The sequence below is a fragment of the Lycium ferocissimum genome, chromosome 9 (genome assembly GCF_029784015.1).
Source record: "Lycium ferocissimum isolate CSIRO_LF1 chromosome 9, AGI_CSIRO_Lferr_CH_V1, whole genome shotgun sequence".
NCBI lineage: Eukaryota > Viridiplantae > Streptophyta > Magnoliopsida > Solanales > Solanaceae > Lycium > Lycium ferocissimum.
The window spans coordinates 20362935-20372167 of record NC_081350.1 but is presented as its reverse complement, the minus strand read 5'-3'; the positions used below and the strand labels follow the sequence as shown (position 1 = coordinate 20372167).

Below are 9233 nucleotides of genomic sequence, written 5' to 3'. Positions count from 1 at the left end.
CTATGTGTATGTTACCCTTATGCCATACATACTCGGTACATTATCCGTACTGACTCCCCTATTGTTCGGGGGGCTGCGTTCATGCCCGCAAGTGCAGATAGGCAGAGAGGCGATCCAGCTCTGTAAAGCCTCTTCCCAGTGTTGTTAGGCGCTCCACTCGATCCGTAGCTGTTGTCTGTTTTGGTATGCTATGTTTGATGTATATGTATACGGGTACGGCGAGGCCCTGTCCCGTCCCTTCTACAGTTGATGCTCCAGTAGAGGTCTGTAGACAGTCGAGTACAGTTAGACTTGATGTAGCCTTGTCAGCTTCCACTTTTGATGTACAGTATATAGCAGCCGTGTCATCTTGCACTGCTTTTTTCTTTATATATATATATATATATATACACACACACACACAGATGATTGATAGTCCTTAAAGCTATTCTGATATAAGTCAACATGGTTCAGCTATGAGTCTTATGGGCCATCCACTTATCCAGTAAGGTGCAGGTATGAGAGTAGGGGTGCTTGTTCAGGCACTCGTCACGACTCAGCGGATGGGTCGTGACATAAAAGCTCGTAGCTACTTCTTCAAATATATAATAGTTGCTTATACAAATCTTTTATTGTCTTAATTTTCGTTTGCTGCAAATCTTTTATTTTCTTAATTTTCTTTTGCTGCAAATCTTTTATCATGTCACTAAAAGCACACTGCATTGTGATGTTTAGTTTGTCCTTCAAAATTAGAGCTTATTTCTCTGTTAAACGATTTTTTTTAATCTTAATCTGCTACAGGGGTTTGATGATGTTGATAGACCATGATGATGTCGAGTCCAATGAATTAAGTGTTGCCAGTTCATCAAAACAACGTAAAACCACTTCTAAAGTTTGGAACTTTTATGATGAGTTTCCATTGAATAGTAATCCTGACAATAGACTTTGGGCTGAATGTAAGACATGTGGGAAAGCATTTTTGGCCGACTTAGTAGTTGGAACTACAAATTTAACGCGACACATAGCTAAGCACAAGTTTGACACATTAAAGCAAGGTATGCCAATAGATCTTAAAGAATATCGCGAAGTTATGGAGAAGGCTATAGTTAGAGATAACCTCCCATTTTGTTATGTAGAATATGAAGGTGTTAGAGAAGTGCATTCTTTCTTAAATCCTACCGTTAAAACCATTTCAAGAAATACCGCAAAAGTTGATGTGCTTAAATTATACCATGATAAAATGGTGATAGTCAAGAATGAGCTTCAAGCTATTTCGAATAGAATTTGTTTGACATCGGGTTTATGGTCATCAATCACATAAAATGGATATATTTGTGTTACTGCACACTATGTTGATTTAGATTGGATTTTACAAAAGAAGGTTTTGATCTTTCGTCATGTGCATCCTCCTCATAGTGGTGCTATTTTGGGTCCAAGGTTGATTAATTTGTTGAAGGAATGGGAAATTGAAAAGAAAATATTTTCTATAACATTAGATAATGCGAGTTATAGTAAAGGTGTTGTGGATCACTTGATTGAACATTTTAAGCTGATGGATTCTTTGCTTTGTGATGGAGATTTTGTCTACACCAGGTGTACAAAACATATTTTGAATTTGGTTGTCAAAGTTGATTTGAAAATAACTGAGAGTGCTATTTTTAACATTATACTTGGTTAAAATCCTAAATCCTCGCTCTCAGTCAAAAAGTTATAATGGGCAACTTTGTTGCAAGTACGTTTGGGTAATCTGACAAATGTAACCAATTTTTTCACATTTAAGAGAAGGAAACTAAATTTTGTCAAAATAAAGTACATACCAAAATGCGGTGAACGTGGATCGAACACGTGACCTTCAGATCTTCAGTCTGACGCTCTCCCAACTGAGCTATCCCCGCATGTATAAGTTGCTATTTTCATTCTAGACAAAACTCTAATAGGTTTACGATTTACATAATGATTATTCCCCGATTATTTTATCCATAAATTTGAGTCTAGGTGGAAGTTAGACCATAAAACAATTAACATGTAACTTGTAACAGTATCATCCTTATAATAATTTGACTGATGAGGTGATCTCAAAATTGGCACCCGCTATCTAATTTTAAATTATTGACTGCTACCAATTTGTTGTGCAACTTGCAACGTATATGCACGCACAAGTACCTCTCTTGTCAAAAGAAATGCCACATTTATATAGTGCAAAATAGCGGTGGCAAATGGGTGGGTTTGGTTGGATTTGGTTTGGTTGAAAATGGTTTGAACAAAAATGGGTTGGGTTTCAAACCGCCCATATTTTATGTGGGTAAATATGAGTTGAGTGATAAATGGCTAGGTTGGTTATGGGTTAACCCATATTATATAAGTGTAATATTATTTCAAGTGTATGTTTATAATTTTTTTTTCTTTTGTCAAGTTAAATTAATTTTTTCATATAAATATTTGGGGTGAGGGGGTGGGGATGGGGGTAAGAATTTTATTTTTTCATTTTTTATAATTTTTTTATAAAGTAAAATATATGAAATTGATTTTTTTGGGGGGGGGGGGGGGGGAGGGTGGGGTGAGGTGGGGGACCAAAATTCTTTTCCATTATTTATAAATTTTTTATAGAAGTAATATATATATATATATGAAAATTGAATTTGGGGGGGGGGGGTCGTGGAGGGGTGGGGCAGGGGTAAGAATTATTTTTTTCATTTTTTATAAAAACTTTTATAAAAGTAAAATATTTGAAATTGATTTTTTTTTTTGGGGGGGGGGGGGGGGGGGGGTTGGAGAGGAGTGGGGTGGGGGTAAGAATTTTTTTCCATTTTTTATAAAATTTTATAAAGGTAAGATATATGAAATTGAATTTTTGGGGGTGGGGGTAGGGATCGAAGTGGGAGGTAAGAAAAAAATTCTCCTTTTTTATAATCTTTTTATAAAAGAAAAATAAAGTATATGAAATTAAAAAAAAAAAGTGTGTGGGGGTGCGTGGTGGGGTAAGGGTTGGGGTGGGAGGTAAGAAAGAAATTTCTCATTTTCAAAATGAGTTGTTATTGGGTCTAGTGTGTTTTTATATGGATACCCATATTTTACTCATATTTGCCCATATTTTTATGGGTTAAAGAGAGAATTGAAGCTCATATTTACCCACCTGAAATATGAGTGACTCAACTCACTAACATGTGGATAAAATGGGCTAATTTTTTAAATATGGGCGCAAATTGCCACCTCTAGTGCAAAAGGAAAGTGTAATTCAGCCATATATAATCAGAAACTACACATACTTCAACCGTTTTATTGTAAAGTGAAAGAGAAGTGCTTCCTTCAAGGACCAAAGTCTGCCTTTAGTTTTCTTGATGTTTCTCTTAGTTTGTTTGGTGAAGTATGTTGCATGACCTCTTATTTACATTCTCTTTCTTTTATTTGATATTCTTAAAGCCTTTCTCGACATTTTCTTCTGTCTCTGCCTAATTTTCTTCGATATTTTTTAGATCAAATTATTCAATACATCGATCTATTTAGAATGAACTTGACATAATATATTGATGCAAACTGACTGTATAGTGAGTGTTGTTTCTCCAATGAAATATTCAATTGCCAAGTTCAGTGGGCAGTAAATATTTGTGTTGAAGTTAGAAATTTGACCGATCGGTCTAAAAATAATCATTCGCTAGTCAAATATACAGAAAATATATAACATTATGTATAAAATATATATACTTTTTGTATATTTTAAACATTAATATACGAGAAATATACATTTTCCGACTATACATTAATAGCGTGAAAATCCCATCTCAGATTTTGCTTGAAATATTTGCTGTGAAGTGACCTGCTGTGTCACTATGGGCTTGAGATATCTCGGTGACGGATCATTGAGTACTGGGAAATGAACTATTGCACAGTTTGGCCTTCAAATTGATTGGTCTTTAATTTTGGTCCTTCAAAATCGAACTTATGCCTAGCGGAGCATAATTTCTTTTAGGGAGAGGGCATAAATTATGTATATTATGATTCTTAATTTATGTCCTTCCAGGCATAAGTTCAATTTTGAAGGGAAATAATTAAAGACCAACCATTTGAAGGCTAAAAATTAAAGACCATCAGAAAACAGGGAAAAAAGAGCAAATGATAACTTCTTAGCCCAGTGGATCCATGTTGATTGGCCCAACCTTCCCACCTTCACTTTCCTAACTTAATTTTCCATAATAGAATCCTTCTATCAAGGGTGTCTAATTGGACTCAATCCATTCAAATAATAGTTCAAAATGATTCTTCCTACTTTTTAGCCAAATTAGCTCTCTTTTTTTTTTTTTAATATTATATCCAATATAACGTCTCTATTTTTTATTTCATATGTTGCTATATATCTTAGGTATCTTTTGACTTTTCTAGTATATTAAAATTTTAATCATGAATATTTTGACTTACTCTATATATGTGCTACATTGTATACATTCTTATCATTTGTATACATAACTGAAGATGTCTTTACAATATGTATATTCGAAAGTTTGTCTACATCCAATTCTCAGAATGTATACATGTACTTCACAATTCTTAGAATGTAGACATGGTACTCTTCTTCTCGACCGAATTCCCAGAATGTATACATGGTACTTCACATTATATATCAGATTGTACACATGGTACTTCACAATATATATCAAAATGTATACATGGTACTTCACAATATATGCCAGAATGTATACATGGTGCTCTTCTTCTCAATCGAATTCTCTAGACGTATACATAGTACTTCACAATATATCATGATAGATTTTCGATTTTGATTGGAGAAATTTAAGTAGATAAAAGGAAAAGGAGTGAAAAAATGGAGGAGAAATACGCAGTAATGGAGAGAGAGAGAGAGAGACATTCGAGAGAATTTTAGGGGAGGAAAAAAGAGAGAGGAGGAAATCGTGGGAGAGAAAATAGGAAACAAACGAACAAACGATATGTGGTGGCTGATTTATGGGTCATGTGGTACAATTAATGGCCTTTTTGTGCCAACTTATTTAAATTGGGAAAACTACATCTATATATATATATATACATGTTAAGGAGAAATATTTACGAAACGTGACGATAGTTTTCCTTATTTACAAAACATAACGATATTTTACGAAACATGACGAATTTTCATATATTTTTCGTTTTTTATTTTATTTTCAGAAAATATTTTTATTTAAAAAATTATTTTAAACTTAAAAAAAAAACAATTTTAAATTTTTTAAGCTCAAAGGCTTAAAAAATTAGCTCAAATTTTTGTGTATGAAAGTTGTATGAAAAATGTATGAAATGTGTATGTGTAAGCGAAATTTTTAATATAGTTTTTCATACACAAAATGTGAATGAAATTTTAAGTCTTGAGCATGATATTCACATTTCATACCAATCTCATACATAAAATTTTGAGCGTAATGTTTAAGCCTTGATCGAGATATACACATTTCATACACAAAATTTGAGCGAATTTTTTAAGCCTTGAGCAACATATACACATTTCATACACAAAAATTTAAGCGATTATTTTAAGTCTAGAATGTTGTATCAAAGTTGTATACAGTGTTGTTGTAGTTGTATTAATTTTAGAGAAATCTTACATGAAAATGTGAGCGAAATTCTAAGCCTTGAGCGAGATACAAATTCCATACCATTTTCATACATACAATTTTGAGGTGATTTTTTAAGCCTTGAACGAGATATACACATTTCATACAGTTTTCATACCATTTTCATACACTAAATTTTGAGCAAACTTTTTAGCTTTGAGAGAGATATACCCATTTCATACAACTTTCATACATAAAATTTTGAGCCAAAAAAAATAAAAAATAAAAATATATTTAAAAAAATAAAAAAATAATTTTTTTAAAAATAATTTTTTTTTTTAAAGTATGTCTGTTATAGGGTTTGTAATGTTATATTTTGTAAATAGAAAACTATCGTCACGTTTCGTAATTATTTCTCCTTAATATGTATATATATGTAATTCACCCATTAAAATTTGCCTAATATGTGCCAATTAGGTTTAAGAGTTAACACACCGTGGCAAATTTTCTAGGGCAATTTGCAGGATTGCCCTTCGCCGGGGATGGTCTTTAATTTTTGCCCCTCAATTGGTGGTCTTTAACTTTTGCCCTTAAGGCCCAAATTTATGGACAGTTTTGTAGAATTCTCCCTTGCGATTTTTTTTTTTAAAACTGAGCTGAGGTTCGAACCCACAACCTCGGGGTTTTAGGTGAAGGCCAAAACTTAAAGACCACCAATTTGAGGAACAAAAATTAAAGACTACCCCAAATGAAGGACAATCCGCGCCAAAAAAAGAATTTGCTACCTAGTAGGCTAGGACTGATGGCTCATTTTCCTTATGGGTGTGAATTCCATTTTTCGATTAGTTTTGCATTTATTTATGATTTCACTTATTACATTTTCATTTACTGTAAAATGAAATTCGAAATGAAATTCAATCCATATCAAAATAATTTTTATTTAGTTTGATTTTTGTCTTCCATATTTAACTTTTACCAGTTTTACATTTTGATATTTTGTATTTGTGACTTTCTTTTAACTGCAAGATATCATCATCAATGCTTATTTGATAATGTGATTTTTTTTTTAATTGGGGGTAGGGGTAAGGGTAGGGGTAGGGGAAGGAGAAATGATAATGGGATCGGCATCAATAACTACAAACTAGACGAGATAATAAAATTATTTAGATTTAAGTATACTATATATTTACTGCCCGTGCTATGGTAAAGTTTGGAATAACTATTCGTAATTGAATTTGTTTCGATATGAAATTGCAAAGGAGAAATGGGCATTGATGCATCATTGGTAAGTGGCACAGTTTCTACGATGTTGTTTACATATATACTCCCTTCTGTTCAAAATTATTGTTTATCTAGCCTTTTTGTTTTGATTCAAAATAAGTGTATATTTACGAAATTAAGAAGGAATTAATTATTTTTCATATTTATTCTTATTTACTCAAGACAATAAATAAGTAAGAATCTTATTAATTAAGAATAGTTTAATCAAAATACCAATTTTTTCCCTAGGAGTTAGTAGTGTTTTCTTAAAGAGCGTGAAAAAGGATAACTGGGCACTTATTTTAAACCGGAGGGAATATCATTTGACAAAAGTTAATGAAAATTCATACCTTGTGCCTTACCCACTAACACAAGTCCGCTTAAATTCTTTTACATTTCTAATCAGGGGCGGACCCACGTGGTGCCAAGTGGATTCAATTGAACCCACTTCGTCTGTAAATTTACTGTTTAAGTAAGGAAAGTCATCGTTACATTTTAATATATGAAACGTTTTGAATTCGCTTGACACAAAGCTTGGCTCTGGCACAGCAGTCAAGTGGGTTCAATTCCTCCTCTAGAATGCGGGATCAAATCTCCTTGGACACACGCTGTATGCTGTATTTTGTTACTTTTGGCCAATTTTCATGCCATGCTACGAAGGGTAAAGTATTGGCCAACAAAAGTCAGTTAATGTTGATTGGTAGTCAACTAGCTAGCCTTTATATTGTCTTTCTTTTTTGATTGGTAGTCAACTAGCTAGCCTTTATATTGTCTTTCTTTTTTCCTATGTCACCTTTTATATTTAGTTTTCTTACCCAAATTCAATAAAAAATAATTATATAAAATCTATTTTACTTAAAAGAAATTAAAATTTTATAAAATGAATTTTGATACTCTCTTTTATAGTTTTTTGCTAAAAGTGCAACTATATTTGTTGAAATTATATATAGTTTGTTTTACTATAGTTAATCAGTTTATATTAATTTTTTAGTTTACAACCATTTTTGTATCGTCTTTTGTTAGTAAATAACAACATTGGTCATTATAAATGAATTTTGTTAAATTACATAGAGTTAATAGATTTTTTAATTCTTGTTGAAGTAAAACTCTTTTAATTAGATAGTTTTTTCTTAAAATTTAATAGGTTCTTTGTCATTTTTTTCTCAAGTTGTTTTAAAAAAAAAATTGAGGGTTGAGTTTAAAATAAATCTACTTTGAGATTACATTATTAACCCAAAACAAAAAAGGGTAGCTTGTTCTGCTCAACGCTACTTAAACTATTGGTTATCACCAATGATCCTCATTTATTACACCGTAATTGAACCGGCTTATGTAAAATCCTGGGTCCTCCACTGTTTCTAATTGCCAATAAGTTGTATATACAAAGCATGATCAATATAATAATTCATATTCCATATCCATAACTTTATTTTATTAACTTTTGATTAGAGTATAGAGTTTGCAGGACTCAAATACCTCAATATAATAATTTCATTAATATTTTTTAAAAAAGAGATAACTTGCTTAAAAGGAAACTGTTTTCCCCTTCTTATTTGAGACAAAAGAATAGCAATATTAAACACTAATTGAAGTAATATGCTATAATCAATAGATTTTAATTTCATTAATTTAAAAGTGTAAAAATATTTCCTTGTCAATGTACGTAAATTAGACTCAAATAATACCTTTTTTTAAATCAAAATCTAATTTGATTAATTATAATTAAATTAAACATACACTAGTTCAAATATCTAAATTAATTTCAAATGTTTAAAATGAAACAAAACATAAATTTGATTTTCTGATTAAATAAAGAACCATATTTTAAAATTTTAGTGAACACTCCTAGTTTACTTTAATTTCAAGTGCTTCATCCCCTTAATTAGTTGTTATGATTGTTTTTTGAACACTCTTTTCTTAAATATTAATTAAAATAATAATTTGATTAAATTGGTCTTATTTATTTTTTGATTAATGCTTTCTATTGAGCCGAGGGTCTTTCGGAAACAGCCGTCCTACCTTGGTAGGGGTCGATCGCACACTCTTACTCCTCCCCAGACCTCACGTTGTGGGATTTCACTGGGTTGTTGTTGTTGTTGTATTTATTTTTTGATTCAGTTTACTACTCCATTACTTTTCATTTCGTCAATTAATATCTTTTCATATTTATTAGAGTAAGTGTAAATGTGAAAATTGATTAATTATATTGTTATTTTTCAATGAAAAATATTTTATTTAGATCAATCATTTTTAATAAATATGGTAAATAAAATGATACAACAATATTAATTACTTCTCATGCTAATTTAAGAAAAGAAAATAAATTGTATGGTATGCAACTTCTACCACTTATAGTTTTCTGATCCGATAATCTTCAACTAACAGAAAAAGAAAAGAAGAAGAAGATATCTTTGGAAGATGAGCAACAAAACGGGGTCCACATTTAAATTTACAATT

General features: G+C 31.4%; 1 non-coding gene across 1 annotated transcript; it reads right to left on the bottom strand.

Annotated features, from left to right (window-relative positions):
- Window positions 1–1801: 1801 nt before the first annotated feature.
- On the bottom strand, window positions 1802–1874 carry TRNAF-GAA (transfer RNA phenylalanine (anticodon GAA)). The gene has a single exon. It is a non-coding gene; the product is annotated as a tRNA-Phe (tRNA).
- Between the last annotated feature and the right edge of the window lie 7359 nt (window positions 1875–9233).